Source organism: Protopterus annectens, chromosome 6.part0 (assembly GCF_019279795.1).
Source record: "Protopterus annectens isolate FY-2018-M chromosome 6.part0, PAN1.0, whole genome shotgun sequence".
NCBI lineage: Eukaryota > Metazoa > Chordata > Ceratodontiformes > Protopteridae > Protopterus > Protopterus annectens.
In genome coordinates this window covers 177,317,436-177,337,841 of record NC_056737.1, presented here as the reverse complement: position 1 = coordinate 177,337,841, position 20,406 = coordinate 177,317,436, and the positions used below count along the sequence as shown (strand labels likewise).

Here is a 20,406-nt window from a genome sequence, read left to right as displayed (position 1 = left end):
AATGGTCTTCTAGACCACCAGTACTGCATTCTCCAACATATCGGCTTTATACTTGTTATCTCTCTTGTATTTAACTAGTCTATGTGTAAATGTGCCTAATGTGCTAGAGCCTTTCACAAAGATGGGAAATGTGTTCCATATGTTTGGTATGAATTGCATCACAAAACTACCTGTTTTAATTGTTCTGTTATTAACTATAACATATTATACCATGACCCCCCCCAAAACGTGCACGCTGATTGGCCAGCGTGCCCGTTGTAAATCGAGTTATACTAATGGAAAAGGTCCGTCGCCGGACTTTTTCCATTAGTATAACTCGATTTAAAGCACTGTCTAGCTATGTTAACTGGGTTTAACATAGCGAGACAGCTTTAAAATAAGCAACAGAGATCTCCGTTGCTTATTTTAAAGCTGTCTCGCTACGTTAAACCCATTTAACATAGCAGACAGTGTTTAAAGCAACGAGAAAGCAAGATCTCCGTTGCTTTTTTGAATGTTCGCTATGTTAAATGAGTTTAACATAGCGAGACAGTTTAAAATAAGCAACGGACATCTCCGTTGCTTATTTCAATTGTCTCGCTATGTTAAACTCATTTAACATAGCGAACACTAAAAAGCAACGGAGATCTTGCTTTCTCCGTTGCTTTACAACTCTGATGTACTGCGCAGGCGCGCAGTACATCAGAACTGCCGCAGATGCCAGACATCTGCGGAAGGGCAGCAAACAGGCATTATACTATGCCATTATTTAAGAAAAGTAATAGTTTCTTTTCTTAAATAATGTCATGGTATAATAGCAATAACCCACTTCTGGGTGTGGGTAATGGTAAAATTACCCTCGGTTGGCTTTGTTTGGTCCTCGGGCTTCGCCCTCGGGACCAAACCACGCCAACCGTGGGTAAATTTAGCATTACCCACACCCAGGCGCGGGTTATTGCTATAATATACTCCTCTGTTTCTTAGTCATGGGTGTGGTTGAGTTATAGTCAACCAATTCCATTCTTTAGCTCATCATTCATTGTGTCTTAAAAGCCAAGCATATCTTCCCCCTTTCTAAAGAGATACTGTGACTTTAATCTGTGAAAATCTGACACATTCCTCATATTGTTTACTCTTTTAGTGTAATATCTTTGGACAGTTTCTAAGGCTGTGATTTCAGACACAGATAGCCAGTTTATTACCTGTCTTATATACTGATTAACTCTGCTCTAGCCAGGCAATGTATTATATAAACATGTTTCAAACTGTCAAATACCTTAGATAAGTCAAGATATATCACAGCAGTTTCTCCCCTGATCTTTAAGGAAAGAGACCTTATCACAGTATTTTATCTGTGGATGAAAGTGGTGACTTCTCTCTTAAGAAGCCAAGACTTAACTCATTCACTCCAATGGTGCTCAGGAAGTTTGCAGTGTAACTGTCAATGGGCGGAGCCTAAGCTTTTGACAAAATCAAATTATGTCCTCACATTTCAAACAAATATCATATCTCTGGAACCATAGGGGTTATGAAAGAAATATAAATGGCAAACTCTTCAGCACAAACTATTTTTTTAGTGGTAGTAATCTTTACGTTCTAGGTCTTAAACAAAATGTTATAAGTCACAGTAAACACAGTAACTATTACATTTGTAAGATTCTATAAACAACTTACAATATCTCAGCAACCACTCAAGTTACGCACATACTTTCGGCATTTTACTCACCTAGCCGAGAGCTTTCATATGAGGCTAAGGAGTTCTGAATGCGTTACTTGGCTGTTCAGATATTTAGAAAAATGTGAAAATGATATCTATATAAATTCATTTCATAAAAACAACAATTAATATCTATTTACCTGCAGTAGACAAAGGTCAAATATTAATGCAGTTGAGTTTACCATTGTGTAAGCTTTAAGATGAAATATGTTAAAACCTTGTACATAGCATGGTTTTAGAATTACTGATGCAAATATGAACAAGCAGTATTTGATGCCTAGAGGCATCAGTAGGAGTTAACTGCAGATGCACCTGGAGGTATGTCTCGGATGTAATGAGTTAAACCATAATTGTGACTTCCAAGATGGCCACACATTGAGTTGTTGTGTCTTTCTGCTTTTCCCGGTTAGGGGTCGCCACAGTGGAACTCTGGTCCGCTAATGATTGGCAGTAGATTTTTACATGCTGGCTTGCCGGGCCTAACGCACAACCTTCAACGAAGGAATGCCCATTCACGGATGTCGCCACACAGATGGCTCTCTAACTGAGAATCGAAGGGCAATGTCTAACTGTGAGGAGACAATGCAGCCACAGCACCACAATAGCTTAATTTCAGCTCTCCCAGTGTGAAAACAAAAACTCAGAAGAGAGAGCTAGTAAACTCATTTTTGGGGTAAATTTCAATAACTGGCAAGTAACAGCACTGCCTGGATGCCAGCAAAAAAAAAAAAAAAACAAATTCAGAGAACCTCAAAGAAAATCAACCACAAAAGGTGAGGAAAAAACACTGACTGGGAAGAATTCTGCAGTTCAGCAAAAACCAATGCAAGCTCCAGCTTTTGTGCAAGACATGACTTCCAGTAACCTAGAAGAAAAAATAAGTCAAATGTATTCAGAGGTGATTAAAATAAATGAAACACTGATGGAGTATATCAACTCAAATAATAATAGGCTAGATAAAATGGAAGAAGCTTTAAACAGATACTCAGATGAGATAAGAAGACTGCAAAAATTGGAGATCGAAATGAAAAGGCTGGCTGAATATGAGACTGCTCAATAAGAGCTGTTTCAAAAAATAATAGCAATAGAAAACAGAGCATGCAGGGAAAATCTGAGATTATCTGTTGTACCTGAGAAGCTGGAAGGAACAGACTGCATTAATTTTATGAAGGCACAATTAAGCAACTGGATTGGTAATCCACAGTAGGAGTTGTTAATTGAAATGGCACACGGTGTGGTTGCACCACACCTGGCTATGAGAAAGCAAACTAGACCTTTGGTAGTAAAGATGCAATTCTACCAGCAGCAGCAGAAGGAGTTGATTCTATCAAAACTGTGTCAGAAGGACAAAATACTAAAACAGGGAGGTACTAGAGTATTTGTGGAAAATGATGACTCACTGTACACCAGGCAGAAGATGAGTAAATTTATTTCAATAATCGGGGAATGTTGAAAGGCAGACATGAGATTCAAATTGCTGTATCCAGCAATCTTCAGAATATTCTTTCCTGGTGGGATAAAATAATTTTTTGATGCAGAACATTCAAAGGAGGAAATGCAAAAGTTTGTCCAACAAAAAGTAAGCTGTGAAACAGAAGGAGATTCTACTTCTTGTTCTTCTGGCAATAAAGACCACAGACAGACTATGCCACTGAAACTTTTTCAAGTGTTTAAATGCAAAATGCTTCAGAGACAAAAAAAAACACAAGAGTTGACTAGAAGAGCCGAGAATATGTTGGAAAGGAAGCAGAGACTGAATTTGGGATATGGAGATAAACAGGAATAAAACCAGCAACTCAGAAATTGACAAATAAATGTTGGATTATAAAGCATTACTTATATTTGTGAAACATGATAGAAAAAGAAAACCTGGAAATATTGGACATTTTCACTTTGTTAAACTTGTAGGGGACTCTAAAGCATATGCCCTATGTTATGTCCCCACTCTGGGCCAGTAATCAAACAACCTGAATCTTACCACTGGCACTGGAGAGGGACTTTGAACAAAAATGGATGCACCCAGTATTTCCAGATGCAGCTCTCTGCATCAAGTATAATTTCCCTTAAGAGCACACAGGGAACACAGTCCGGAATCCAGATTTCTGTGTCTCCCTCCAGGTCCCCAATAAGACTCCCCACTAACACAGCTATAGGGTTAAGACCTCAGCCGAGTGTCCAAGCCACGTTCTCCAGCACCCTCTCTGGGAAACCAGTGCTTTGTGTCCCTGCTCCAAACAACTGAAACACACAGTCATTGAGATTTGATTTTCACAAACACACACACACACACACACACACGCACACACATGCGCACACACACACACACACACACACACACACACACACACACACACACACACACACACACACACACACACACACACACACACACACACACACACACACCTGGGAAAGGCTAGCACAGATTTACTAGCTATGCCCCTACTGCCCAGACTATAAGGTAGTTTCACCACCACCATAAACTCCAAAGCCAGCTACTCTAAGGCTCTTACAAAGGTACCCAATTATACTGAGTGAAATTAATATTAATACAATTGGTAGCTTAACCAACAACAAGGCTTTCAGGAGCAGCAGGAGCTGTCACCAAATACATATAAGTACTCTCAGAGATTAAAGTATTCTCTAAAAGACCAGCCACAATGAAAAGTTTAAACATATTTAATAACAAATAGGAAAAGAACATGAAAATACTAAATATCTTACAGTAAACACCAGAGTTTCAATCACTGGAAATATTAAAATAACACAGACAAATAGATTCATACAGACACAGAAAAACAGTACTTAACTAATCTCACTATACTTTCCTGACTGATCTAAAGAATTACTATTCCCCTGGTTACTTAATGGAGCAAGGTAAGATGAAGTATGGGAGAGATCCTTCTTTGTCAGGTTACAAAAACAGAGTGCTCTAAGACTTCAGTCTTACCTAGTATTAAACCATTATTTTTGTCCTAGATTACAGAATGGCATCACATACATTTGGTCATCTGACATCTGGTTCCCATGCTACCCCACTTGGCTAGAAGCTGTCAAGATTTAGAACATATGTGTCAATAATACACACACACACAGAGCCTTGCTAAGATCTGCTGCAGTTTCTGGAAGTTGTAAAACAATTTCAAACCTCCACCGTTATAGTGTAGCAATTATCTCACTTCAAAGACAATAGAGAAAGCTTCCTAGTACAGACTTATTGTCTCTGGCTGCACTGAGAACTGTAAAATACAATCTTTGTGGCCTAAATTAAGTAATTTAATTTCTTACTATTTTTCAAAGTCAGGTGGATTGAGATTAACTTCTTCACTTCCAGTATCTCTGTTACAATATATGCATTTCAACAGTTACAATAATACATGTACATTTTTTCCTCTGTCCAGCAGGACACACTGTTGATACATTTTTAACACAAGCAACTTTACAAATACATTTTCAACATAAACATTTGTGCAAATCAGTCTGATGTTCAAATAACATATAATTCTTTACTAAATTCTAGCTACCTGTACTGGCATATGTTACACATTCATGGCCCTACTTCTCCTGGCATAGCTGGTAATACCTTACATTGTCACACCCTATTTTGTGTCATTAATATCCGGAGGAACACTTTGAAGAGGGAAAGAAGAAGGAAAGGCTAAAAAGTAAGTAAAACAAACTTTTGTTCTTAACAGTAATATTTGTATAGTGCATGACATCTGCATGTTATAAAGTCTTTTCAGTTATTTTCATCCCGCCCCCACCTGAGATAAAAAAGACCACAGTGAAGAACTTCTCAAAAGCCGACTTCACACTTCTAAAGACTAGTGTGGTCTCCTTTAAGGCCCCCGAGCCGGCGCAAAACACTACTCAAGCCGCTGAATCACTTACAAATGCCTTCTACCAGCACCTACAGGACTGCATGGATCAGGCAATCCCAAACAAAACAAAGACTCTTTGTACCAAAGGCAAGCGTCCAGTCTGGTGGACCCCAGCCATAAACAAGCTCTACAACAAAAGGAGGAAGCTACTACAAGATAGAGCAAAATCCTTAAAAGGTAAGACACCTTTGATCATTTTAAGTAAAAAACTAAGAGCTCTCATAAAATCATCCAAGGCAAATTTTGAGAGAAAAATCACTAAGGACTCAAAAGACAATCATAAGGCCTTCTTTAGCTATGTTAGAAACCTGGGAGGAAACTCCCAGATATGCTCAGAATTAGCTCAAAATGATGTGAAAATTACTGAACCTACAGACATTGCCAACATACTGGCTGACAGGTTCAGTGCAAACTCCCCCAAAAGGAGAGATATCTATACCAGAGGATTGTAGCCCCCCAAACATCTCTAATGCCCAGGTGAGAACTGCTCTCTCCAAGGCGAAAAACACAGCATCCATGGGACCGGATGGTGTCCCCGGCTGTGTGCTCCATGAACTCAATGAGGAATTAAACCCGCAGTTAGGACAGCTGTTTAATCTTAGCCTCACCTCAGGATACGTACCCAAGGAGTGGCGCACGGCAACTGTGGTCCCACTTCACAAAGGCGGTGCCTCCACCGACCCTAGAAATTACCATCCCATCAGCTTGACAAGCCTGATCTGCAAAGCTATGGAGAGGATCATAATGGAACTCATAAATAAAGACATAGGGAACTTGCAGACTTTGGATCCAACCCAGTTTGGCTTTGTCAAAGGCAGATCATGCCTTTTAAACTTGGTTGACTTTTTCGAAACAGTCACCAAGGCCATTGATGAGGGAAAGGCAGTCCATACAGCCTACCTCGACCTGGCAAAGGCTTTCGACACAATACCCCACTCAGGTATCATTGAAAAACTCATCAGCTTAAATGTAAACCCATACATCACAAGATGGGTTGCAAACTGGCTAAGTGACAGAACCCACAGAGTCAGAGTTGCTGGCGCCATGTCAGACTCAAAGCCTGTCACAAGTGGTGTCCCACAGGGCTCAGTCCTGGGCCCACTCTTGTTCGGCATCTACTTTTCAGAAGTACAAGCAAACACAGGAGGGTTATGGCTGACCAAGTTTGCAGATGACTGCAAACTGCATAGTCGAGAACACATCTGACACAGATATCCTTCAGAAGGGTCTCACAGAAACGGATAACTGGTGCCAGAGCCATGGCCTAAAGTTAAACACCAAGAAATGCATAGTCATACCCTTCGGGAAAAACAAGGTTACCCCTAGCTACCATATAGGTGACAATCCACTGAGCACAGAAGAGGTTATCAGGGATCTGGGGACCCAGGTTGACAGTAACCTTTCGTTTGACACTCACATTGCTAAAGTAGTTAGGAAGACCTTCTACATTGCCCACCTGATCATGAAGGGATTCACATCTAGATCAAGAGAGGTCATCGTCCCCCTGTACTCATCACTCATCAGACCAATGATTGAGTACAATGCCCCATTCGGAATGTATCTGACCCGACACCTTCAGCAGCTGGAAAGGCCCCAAAAGTTCCTCACCAAAAGGATAAAGGGTCTCAAAAATATGTCTTATGCTGTCCGACTGAAAGAACTCCAGCTCTATTCAGTCGCCACGCTTGCTCAGAGGTGACCTGTGCCTGACATACAAGGCCATGTCAAACCCAGATTTGATGAACATGCTTCACCTCAAAAAATCTAGATCCCTCAGAACTACAAGGGCGGGAGACTTAAACCTTGACACAGTTATTAATAGGATGTGCTGGAGGGACAGATTCATCACCCAGAGACTCCCTATGCTGTGGAACAAAATCCCGGTACATGTGAGGCAGAGCACCTCGCTGGCCCTGTTCAAAAGAAATCTTGACCAATGGATGGGAGATCGTAGATATACCCCAGGGATTACCTCAGTGTCACTGCTTGACAGAGGCACAGCAAAATAATGGGCATAGTTTCCTTCAAACTAAAGGGGTGGCGAAAGCCACAAAACTCTGGGCTAGGCTTATAAATGCCCTTGGGCAGATAGCCTAGTATGAACCTATGAACCTATGAACCTATACTGGAGATACTAACATAAACAGGTGCCCTTGTTTTTCCTTCTTTTCTCTTTCTCCTTTTCCAGTTTTAAGAAATGTAGCACTGCAATGTTAAAAAAAAAGAAAGAAAAAAGAAAAAATGCCTGTTAAAAAGAATATGATACAAGAAAAATGATGTGTGTGCTTTTTCTCATTTTTGCATAGGGGACTGACTGGATTAGGGTTCTTGACTTTATCTTGAAAAAAGTTTTAAAAGAACGCAAATAAATAAAAAAGAACATTGAACATAATAAAGCTCTCTTCTAGCAAATAAATAAATACATTTTGTAGAAGCATATCTGTATATAGTTCTCATTTCTCAATGGAGACAACCTGATAAAGATAAAATAAAATATATTATAAAAATAAAAATGCAATACTTCTTTCTTTTAATGACTTTCTTTAAAAGGCTAGGAGATAATGTTTTCTGAAAGCATTCAAGTATTTTCTCCTTCTGGGACAGCAATAAAGATAAGACTAACCCAGACAGCATTTAGAAGAAGCACAGGCTGTGCCATGTGTCTTAGCGTGGATAACCTTCCTTTTGGTTTACCCAAGTCACTGAATGTGGCTGACAGTTTGGGACAACTGGGAATGCCACATATTGGTGAGCAGTGGTGTGGGTATTAATTGAACTTCTGTAGCCTGTAAAAGTTGTCACTGAAGGTGGGTGTACTCTCAGGCAGCCACAAGGTAAACATACAGAGTTTTATTATCACAACAGTTTTTTTTTTATTTTGTTAGTTTAGTTTAGTCATGGAAAGCAGGCAAAGATGTCAGCAGATTATGCAAGCTAACAAAGAACCAGTTGGCCAAGGTGTGCAAAGCCAAAACACTTTTATATGTCAACCTGACTAAAGAGGAAATAATTTCAGCCTTAGTTGCAGGTCAGACCAGTAACCAGGTGATGGGAATTTGCAGCCCACAGAAACAGGACAGTTTACCTTTTCCTCAGAGGACTTAAAAATCCATCTGGAGTTAAAGAGACTTGAACTGGAGGCCAAACATTGGGAATTAGAATCAGCAGAGAGACTGCGGTATTTGGAGGCTGAATAAAATGAGAAGCAGCATCAACATGAGAGAGAGATGCTGACCCTTTGCCAGAGTCATGGAGGTAATGGGGAAGGGAATAACTGAACCCCAGAAGCAATAAATGTCAGTGAATTTCTTCCACAGTTTATAGAGAATGATAATTTTGATAGTTTTATTCATATAGCTGAATGAGTATGGAAAGGGTATAATGTTGACCAAGGGCTCCGGGTACAGTTCCTGACCCCCTTACTCCATGATTAAGCTATAACTGCTATTTCTAAATTGTCTGATATTGATTGTTTGAACTACGATAAAGTAAAGAAATGTTTACTAGAATGTTTTAAGTTAACACCTGAAGTTCACAGAAAAAAGTTTTGTGAACACAGACGCAAGGCAGATGAAAGTGTTTGTGATTATATTGCTGAGTTAAACACTTATTTTCATCGGTGGGTGAGTGGGTGTCAGGTCACCATTTTTGAAGGGCTGGCAGACCTTTTGTTGAGGGAACTAGCCCTTTGCACTTTGCCTGAGGACAATGAGAATCTTGCTGGCAGACCGCGAATGTAACTCTGCAGATGAGCTGAGGAAAAAAAGGGATCTCTACTTAGCAAGCAGGGCATCACTGCACAAGAAAGGGATACCTAGTACTGCACATGGATATACGGGAACCCATGGCGGGCAGTCTAAACCACCCCAACAGAGTCCAGCATTGACAGAAGCCAGTAGTTTAGGTACACGGCCAGGATTAAGGGTTAAGTGTTTTAAATGTAACCAGTGGGGTGATGTATCACATAGATGTCTATGGAAGCAAGGTGGGGAACCAGCAAGAGTGGATTAACAGTATGCCAGCGGTAAGTTGTCTGGAGAGAGCAGGGGTAACAAACTATCACTACAGGTTATATCCTATCTTAGTGGATGGAAAACAGGTCATTGCTAAGCCTCTGACATATCCACTGTGAAGTCTGCAGTGGTTAAAGAGGAGCAGTACTTGCTTGGGCAGTCCACTCCATTAAGTGCTTTAGGAGGAACCCCATTCCAAATGCCTTTGGCTAAATTCACCTTGACTGGGAGGGTGGAAAAGGAAGCAAGCAAGTAGGTGTGCTTGAGGATATCCCTGCAGATGTCTTGATAGGGAATGATTTCAATAATGCAGTACCTTGTGTGCATGCAGTTACACACAGTCAGGCCCGGAGACAGGCATGTGGGTCTGGTAGCCTGGGGGAGACCCAGACAGACCTCATACCTGAAGCCAGGGCTTGTGAGGTGGCTATTTCAGGGAGGGAGCTACCCTGTAGCAGTGAGCCTGGAGGTAGATACTGATTTTGCAGCAAGGTACTGATGTTCCCTTGGACAGAGTAACTGCAAGAGCAGATGTGAGTGGTAGTACCCAGGATGGTTTTCAGGATGGTTATTTAACAGAATACCTGGGACAAAGGAAATGAGGAGTAGTTATATTAATTGCAAAAGGAGCTCCAATAGTAATAGAAGTGGACAAAAAACGATAATAATGGTAGATTTATAGTACTAAGGGCCTACTGGCAATGGGGAGGATTACACTGGCCTCTGTTTTAGCCCCATCAATTTTGCATCCTGAAAAGGCCCAAAACTGTCTCACAATGCTCTACAACACTGCAATGTCCCTCTCTGGTCTTGTTAGGCATAAAACATCATCATCTGAAAGTAGAGCCAGCCCCTCCCGACTACCATACCAACCATATCCCTGAATCACTGAATCCTCCATCCTCTCCACCAATGGCTCCAAATATAATGCAAATAACAAAGGGGAAAGAGGACACCCCAGTTTGACTCATCTGCTCAAGTAGAAACCATCAGAGAGGACCTCACCCACTTCACTCTTTGCCTCTGATCACTCATATATCCTCCTAATCAACCTTATAATTTTATCAGGGAATGCAAATGCTTCCATTGCCCTGCTCATAAATTCCCAGCCTACCATGTCAAATGCACTCTCTGCATCAAGACCCACAAACAACAGTGGTATTTTCTTGCATTCTGCTTCCATCTGGATTATCAGTGTCCTGTTAATGTTGTCAGATGTTTGCTTCCCCTCCACAAAACCACACTGATCCACATCTATCAATTTTGGCATCATCCCTGCCATTCATGCAGCCATTACAGACACAAACACTCTACAATCATGGTATAGTATTGAAATGGGCCTGTATGAAGCTGGATCTGATGGATCCTTACCCTCTTTAGGTATTATAGCTACCACCACTTTCTTCCAGGATGTTGGCATTTGTCCTCCTCTTAAAATATTGTTACACAAAACCTTCCAGCTCTTCATCAGTTTTTTTCCCTCCTACCTTCCAAATTTCCACAGGAATACCATCTATTCCTGGGGACTTTTCTGTAGATTGGTTACACAACACCATTTAGATCTCATCTCCTCCCATCTCAACTGTCAGCAACTGAGCCTCATCAGATAATCCTGTATTTTGTGAGCCTCTTTTAAACTCTTTTAAACTGTTTTTTAAAACTGTATTTTCTGATATACATTGTTTATTAGTCTTTTTCCAACAGTTTTTGTAATTCTATTTAAATTCAAAAGTAGTCTTTTGACTAAAGGATTTTAGATGTTAGACACAATTCTGTGTTGATGTTACAGACTGTGTTTAGAAGTGGTTCTTAGCTATAGTGTTTTGAGTAAATAGTAACAGAGTTTTATAAATATTCGTGACTTCAACTGATATTAACTGATGTTGATTATTGATTGGTGAATTCAAAAACTTATCACTGGTATAACGGGGCTGTTTTTCTGTTTGTTCTGTTTAATTCATCTGATGAAGTCTGTGGATGAAAACATTTATCTGAGCATTTATGTGAAAATAAAAGTTGTATTTATATATTTTCAGGCATCTTTGGAGTGTGGTTCTTTGAGCTCTTCTGAACTGTTTAGATTTTGTTCTGCCAAGAAACGAAAAACAGTTCCAAACTCAAAAAATAAAAAAAAGCGAATGTAGTACCAGGTCGCACAACTGTTTTTATTAGTAAAACAAATAAGCGCTTTCATCCCGAGCTTAATGTATTAGGACTTCATCAGATTTACAGTGTTTCCTGTCACAGTAGTTTAAATCACTTCAAAGCCATGACATCACATCCTACTGCTCTTAAAGTGCAACAGAACATTTAATGTAAATCTTATGTACTAGCTTGTGTCAACATTATAAGTATACATTCGACAATAAATTTCATAAATCATAAAGTTAAAAATTGAAAAATACAAAATTGACATACAATTAAATACAGATATATAACCTGAAGTTCAAGTTATTTGCAACATTAAAACTAACTAAAGTACCTATGCTTATAAAACCTTCAAAACAAGTTCTTCTAACATACTCCTTTACAAGCATTTCCATAATACACTTTTAAAATCATATTTCTCCCCCAAAACAAGTTAAAATATTAACAATTCTGACGACATAAAAGTTCCTTTGTTAGTAAATGGCATCATCTTCTTAATGCCTTTAGTTTAAGAAGGCTACTAATGGACACGCTGTAATTTAGTCCTAGTCAATTTAGGGCATTTAAACGTAACTACCTTGTAAGTTCTAGTTTGTCCAACAAGTATGGCCAAGTGCCCCCTCTTTCAGATATTTTTAAGGATTCCAGGATTATAAATTTGAACCCGTGCCCAGGATTTCTGGAATTATCTTTAGCCAGGGCATTAAATTCACACCCATCCCCTATATTTCGTAGGTGTTCACCTATCCTGCTCTTCAATTTCCATTCCGTTTTGCCCACATAAGAATATGGGCAATTTTCACATATAGCACAATAAACCACCCTTTCACTACTACAATTAGATCTCTCCTTGATATTTATTTGGACCCCATTTATTTCTAACCTACTAGTCTCCAAAATGTAATGGCAAAACTTACAGGTGCCACATTTAAACATTTGCCCTTCCTTCTTGTTATTTTCCTTTTGTTCTAGTAGATGTTTTATTGTAGCTCCCTTCCTGTATGCACAGACAGGCTTCTCACCTAGCAATTCCCTCATATGTTTTTCATTACTTAACAAGTTCCAGTTTTTAATTAAATATTTTTAATTACAACTGCATCCCTAGAAAAAGTTGTTAAACTGGACTGGTAAGGTGTCATTATTTGATCAGTGTTAGTAGTAACAGTTTGTCACTCTACACTTAGATGTGTAGTTTGTTCTATGTTATTTTGTCTTCCTTTTCCCACTAATTCTTCTATATTTACAGTTCCTTGTCCTGGTCTAGTTTTTACATTCAAAATGGGAACAAAATGCCCATTTTTCCTTTTTGTCATAACCTCATCCATTATTTTATCTATTAGTTCCATAGGGTAAACTCTTTTAATGAGCATTCCTTTTAACAGGTCACATTCCTTAATAAAATTTTCCCATAATGTTACCATCTGTGCTGCTTACACAAACCCTTTTTTGTGCCACGGAATGACAACTGTTAAAATGAAAAAGCTGTTAGAATAAGTCTTCTTACAGAAAATTTCAGCTAGAAATCATTCGTTCACACAGTCATTTTTTAATAAAATGTCCAAGTACGGGATTTTATCTAAATCAGTAGTACAAGTGAATTTTAAAAAGTCCATTGTGCCATTAATATATTCCACAAAAGAAGCTGTTAACTCCTTTGGCCCTTTCCATAAAATAAAGATGTCATCCAGGTAACGTATATATGTATTACAATAAATGAAAAATGGGGATGTTCTTAAAATTCTTTTCTCCAATTCGACCATTATTATATTCACATATAGGTCTCCACAACAGAAGCCCATAGCTACCCCTTCGTTTTGCAGATAATATTCCCCCTCAAATATAATAAAGTTATTTCTCAGTACTAATTCCGGTATTTGCTCATACATATTCATTTTATTCTGGGAGATCTTTTTTGACTGTTCTGGTTTAAATGTCGAAGGCTGCTTCCCTATTTTCATTTTGGACAATACTATATCATTTACACTTAAATAACTGAGAAAACTTTACTTTTTAGCATGCAAAAAAATTGTGCACTATAAAATAGTACTAATAAGAAAGAATTTTGTTTTACTTACAGTTAACTTTCTCCCTCATCTTCCCCACTTGTAAGTATTTTTCCAAACATTAATGAAATGAGGTAGGACATATGTTTTAGAGCACTGCACAAGTCCAACAAAGTCCAAAAAAGTCCAATATTTCCAGATTTCCTTGTTCTGTCATATTTCACAAATATAATTATTGCTTTGTAATCCCACATTTGTCAATTTCAAGTTACTGGTTTTATTCTTGTTCATCTCCACCTCGTAAATCCTGTCTCTACTTCATTTCCAGCATACTCTCTATTCTTCTAGTCAACTACCATGCTCCCTTCCTTCTTTCCAGTATTTTCCATTGAAAGATTAGAAAAGGTTTTCATCAGCAAAATCTCTTTGTGGTTTTCACTACCAGAAGAACAAGAAGCACAATACCTTTTGTTGGACAAGCTTTTGTATTTCCACCTTAGCATGTACTTCATCAAAAAATGATTTTGTCCCACCAGGGAGAATATTCTGAAGTCAGTTGGGTACAGTAGTGTGAATCTCATGCCTGCTTCTTGAAATTCCCTGAATAGTGGAATAAATGTACTCCTCTTCTGCCTGGTGTACAATGAGTAATCATTATCCACGAACACTCTGTTGTGTCCCACTTTTAATACTTTGTCCTCCTGCCACAGTTTTGTCAGAATCAAGTCCTTCTGCTGGTAGAATTGCATCTTTACTACTAAAGGTCTAGGTTGCTTTCTTATAGCCAGGTTTGTGGCATGCACACACAGACACACACACACACACACACACACACACACACACACACACACACACACACACACACACACACACACACACACAAAATACGCCCATACAACTAACACCTTCTGCTGTGGAATACCTGTCCAGTAGTTGCTTATTTGTGCTTTGTTCCTTCTGACTTCCCTGGTACAGCTGAAAATCTCAGGTTTTCCCTTCATGCTCTGTCCTCTAATTATATTATTTTTTTAAACATCTCTTCTTGAGCAGTCGCATATTCAACCAACCTTTTCTTCATTTCCAGCTCAGATTTTTGCAGTTTTATCAACTCATATGAATATCTGTTTAAAGCTTCTTCAATTTTTCCCAGCCTTTTGTTGTTTGAGTTGCTATACTCCATCAGTGTTTCATTTATTTTAACCAGGTCTGTGTGCAGTTGTCTTACACTTTCCTTTAGGTTACTGGAAGTCATGTCTGTAGCTTGCACTCCCTTTTGTTGAACAGCTGCATAACTTTTCCCAGTCAGTGTTTTTTACCCTGAACACATATGTCTACTGGCCTTCTCTGCAAAGTTTCTGTTTTCACACTAGAAGAGCTAGAATTAAGCTGTTACTCAATGTGCATCCATCTTGGAAGTCTCTAATATCTTCTTTCTCAATGTTGTGTCTTTCGGCTTTTCCCGGTTAGGGGTCGCCACAGCAGAACTCTGGTCCGCTAATAATTGGCAGTAGATTTTTATGTGCCAAGTTGCCAGCCCTGACACACAACCTTCAACGAAGGTACGCCCATTCACGCATGTCTCCACACAGAAGACGCTCTAGCTGAGAATCGAACAGGACAATGTCTAGCTGTGAGGCGACAATGCTGCCGCAGCACCACCACATCTTCTTTCTGAATAATTTAAAGAAATAGCTAGACCACCAAGATTTGTTTGTGTTTCCTCCTTTCTTTTGCCTAGTTAATGTGTTGGCAAAGTACTTATTGCAAATGTATTTAAGTTTTACCCTTCCACTCTCCTTACTGTTTCATTGATAAGAAACATTCCAATCAATACTGTTAACATCTTTTGTGAGCATATTTAAGCTGAGTAATTTCAAGTTGTATCTTGTAATAAATTCATTCCTCCCTTCATTTTTTGATAATAGATCAAAAAGAACACTGTCATGATCAGAAGCTCCTATTGGGTAGCTGAACTTTAGGTTTTTCACTAGTTCCACCTTATTTTGTATTACTAGATCCACAATATGGGCTCCTCTTGTAGGTCTATCAAATTTTTTTGGAGTTAAGTTATACTTATTTAGTACATCCAAGAAGTGAGATTCCATATATGACCTGTACTGACACCCGATCCAGTCAACACCAGCATAACTAAAAAAAAACAAGTATTATAACTGGTAGATTGTTTAAACAGTGCTTTTTGACTCTAGGAATTATTGATGTTCCATATTATTTATGTTCAGCTTTCTATAAGTTACCAAGTGTCTACAATCATCCCCATGGAGTGATACTCAACTATAAAACTTTGAATTTCACCATCAACATAATGTTTGCCTGTATCTTCAAAACTTACAATGGAACTGTGAATAAACATTATTACTCCCCCCTTCCATCTGGTCTAGTTAGACTGTACTTTTATAACCTGGTGAAGAAATGTTTTTAACATTCCAGCATCTTGTTAACATTACAACCCCTAATTTATCCTTTTGCATACATTATTCCAGTTCTTCCTTCTTATTAATTTTACTTCTTACATTTGCATATAAATATTTTATAAAGCCTTAATTTCTATCCTGTGTATACCTCATTTTCTTGTGCCTTCCAGGTATCCTAAAAAAATCTTCAGATTGTTCCTTAGGATGTTAGTCACACACTTGTTGCCCTTATTACTGAACTGAAATAGATCACCTGAAAACATTCTATAATCATAAATCACTTTGTCCCATATTGTGTGGACTATGAATCCTTTTAAGTACTCTTGTCTGTGAAGTCATATATTAAACAGTTTTGTTTCAGTGAGTACATAATCTGAAAAAAATAGAGCCGAGATGGACTTTACAAAATGCTAGTTTTGCCTTTTTTCCATATAATTAATTAACCTATCTCTACTCACTTTTTCCTTTTCTGTCTTTACATGGCTCTGTGTCTGTATGTAATATGGTATTTATTTCAATGTCCACCCCATTACCAATGTTCTGTGAGCTACACTTGTGTTCTAGTGTGTGTTTGAACCCCCTTCTTTTTTAAGTTTTTAAAAATAGCCTTCATTCTTCTTCCTCCTCCCTAATTCAATATAAGCAGCACTAGAACCAATAAATTAGCACTTTTGTCCATTTATTAAGGTTTCAAGACTTCATCAGAATGAAAAAAATAATAAAAGTTGAAGCTTAAATAAAACAGAGTCTAGGTCCAATAAAAAAACATTAAAATAAAGCTAATTATCCAACCACTAATCAAAATGCAGTTCTCAGTAAAAACGCAAATCATAAATAAGTAAACATAGCCAATGAGAAGACATCCATCAAATAGTCTGCTGCACCTTCAATAAATAAGACAAGTAACACTGCGGTGGTGGTGCTGTGGTAGCGTTGTTGCCTCACAGTACGACGTTGTCCTGTTCGATTCTCAGCTACAGCGTCTTCTGTGTGGAGACATGCGTGAATGGCTGTACCTTCATTGAAGGTTGTGTGTCAGAGTTGGCAACTCGGCATGTAAAAAATCTACTGCCAATCATTAGTGGACCGGAGTTCCGCTGTGGCGACCCCTAACCGGGAAAAGCTGAAAGACACAACAACTTTCACTTCTATTGATTCTTGCCTTAGCAATTCCCAACTGTTACTTAACCCCAAGAAAACTAAAATACTCCTATTCACTCCCAAAACATTTTCTCTAGATAAAACCAAGTTTAAGATCCTCTATCAGAATAACACTGAAATTGAAGTTGTTCCCCACACTAAACACCTAGGTGTGACTATAGACAAAAATTTCAAATTTGATCTCCACATCCAGAACAATACCTAAAAAACTCATAAGAAAACAGGGATCCTCTGTAGGCACAAACATATTCTAAATACATCCACCAAAACCACCCCTGCCACCATGTATCCATTACCTTCACTCCTTTATGAAGCACCTATTTTCACCAACCTCTGTACCTCCCTAAAATCTAAACAGGAATCACGCTGCAATAAAACTGCTAATTTTACAACAGATGCAACTTATTACACCCATCACTAGTTGCCCTGCAGTCTCTTAAATGGCTTGAATTACTGCACCATCTTAGCTACCTCCAACTTATAATTGCCCATAATATTATTCATAATTCCACTGCTCTGCCCTCAGTTCTATATTCCACAGTGACCAACCTAAAAGACCACCAAGATCAGAAGACAAGCAACTCCTATTCATGCATAAATCTAATAAATCAGCTGGACAAAGCCTTTATGTCTACTGAACAAACGCTAACCTCACAACTTTCAAACAAGCAGTAAAAGGATTTTTAATAATATTGTGGACCTGCTCTTGCTCTACACCCGTTTAAATGCAAAAACAAAACATACCAAAAAACCTTCCCTTTAAACCTGCTATTATTCCCACCTCACCTTTATTATCTACTTACTCCCTATCTTTCCCTACTAGTCCTCTGTCTTTCTCTCGAGAACCTCTCTCCTACCATTAACCTCTTTGACTATCCTTATTTCTATGGTTCTTCCACAACTACATTTTTCTGCTATACTTCCTTTCTCCACTTTCCTTAGATTTTCTTATTTTTCTCTTGCCCCCTTTAACCGTCCTACTTACTCACTGCTATACTCATGATTTCTCAGACTTTATATCCAATAGTTTTTGTTACATTGCTTTTTGTCTTCAATTTTTACTTTGCTTAACAATGTTTGTACTGTTATCTGCATATGAATTATGTAAATTCACACTATTGTACATTTTTAGTTTATGTTACTGTATGTTCTTGGAGCTTTTCTCCTTTAGGCCTCCACTGAAAATGGGTACTCTGGACCCAGTCTGACTTTCCCAGTAAAAAAAAAAATAAATAAATGAATATCTTCAGTTTATAGGTCATTGTCAGGCAACTTTTCCATCTGCAGATTTATTTACAAATGTTTTGTCTGTGGCACTAGTACTGTTAGTTATTATAATCTCTCGGAAAACATGCTTGAGGTGTACACTATTCTCAAAGATATTTTCCAGTGTGTTATCTTCTGCACTTATTTCATCTAGTCCTGTGATGATATATATATCAGTAAATAACTTTTTCCTTGCTTTTGTTACAGTACTGTTTCTCTTTTGTTTCATCCTTTGTGATTTCAAAGGAATTTTAAGCCTCTGTACCTTGTGCTGAACAAGTTTCCTAACATTTGTTTTGCGGTCCTTTATAGGTGTCCGGAGATATCTGTTTTAGTATTTACTATTTTGTTTTGTTTCTCTGTCAAGTTAGTATTAATATTATCAGTGTCACCCTGATCAACTCCAGTGTTTGATGAAGTTTTTCAACATCTACCACCTGCTCTTCCCACTGCACCTTTACCTGGTTTAACCACTCAGTGCCACATTCCTTAATGATGAGAACCGCCTTTTTATATGGACAAGTACAATCTCCTACAGTGGTATCTACCTTCACTTTCACTGCACTCTATAGGCCTTTCAGACTGCAACCATAAACACACATTGCATTTTCACTGTTTGCATAATTAAAATAATTATTGCATGTAACACATGTTCTTAAGTACCCTTGGGCTAATAGATAAGTAAGTACATATAAATTTAGGGAGTCCATTTTGATCTTAACTCAATTCCCTGAAGAAATGCCTCCTTGGGCTATATGAAAAAAGACATGGTGGAGCTCTCGGATTATGTGGCCCAGGCAGGTTTAATGCTAGCCCTGAGCAGTATTCTACTGTCACCCAGAATGATACCGCAGTACAAACAAAACAGGATTGACTTCAACAATTGGCTAAGTTTCTGGTGTCATTCTAAGGGGATCCAGTATCTGTCTGCTTGGGATGACATGATTGATAGACCTTGATGCTTTGCCAGAGATGGCCTATATCGGTCACCCCTGTGTTTCCGGGTACTGGCTAAGGCTCTTGGCACCCCTATATTGACCTTTTTAGGTGGAGTTCCAAATGCCAAATTACCACCGTAACAGCTACAAAGAAATGCAATCTGAGGGTCATGCTGTTCAATGCTAAAAGTCTAAATATCAAGATGCACTCGCTCAAAGCACTCCTTAAAATGTAGAATATCAACATTTGTGCTGTAATGGAGACCTGGTTTAAAGCGGCAGAAAGCACCCCTGCGCTACCAGGCTATAACTCATTCCACACCTTTCGGCCCTGAAACATGGACCGAAGATCCAAAGGTGGTTGTACCTCCATATTCATAAAGGATATGCGCACCTCCAGACTAGTAGCTTAGCATAATGTACCTGAGGTACTTTAGGTACAACTAACATTGGGTAAGACTGCGATCCAGGTCATAATCTGCTATAGGTCCCCAACCATGTCCCTAGACTCTCACTCCAAGTTCCTAAGCTCCCTGGAATCTATCAAGGTCCAAACCAACACTCTCATACTATGAGACTTCAACTACCCCTCGATCAAATGGGAAAACTACTCAAGCAACAATGCACTGGGCCACTGTTTCCTGGAATTCATCAATTCCAATGCCCTGGACCAGCTCATTCTTACCCCCACTAGAGGAAACAACATCCTTGACCTGGTTATTATTAACGTGGGCAACCATTGCTCTACACCAATAGTCAATTCCTCCCTGGTTAGATCCGACCATAAACTAATCACCATGGAAATCCACATCTCACCCACACCCCCTGCAAATGTATCCACCATGAAAAATATCTCCAAAGCTGACTT

At 38.8% G+C, this 20,406-nt stretch overlaps 1 protein-coding gene across 1 annotated transcript in view; it reads right to left on the bottom strand.

Annotated features, from left to right (window-relative positions):
• TMEM63C (transmembrane protein 63C) overlaps nucleotides 1-20,406 on the bottom strand; it is a 2,716,247-nt gene that overhangs the window by 1,313,520 nt on the left and 1,382,321 nt on the right. The window lies entirely within an intron of this gene.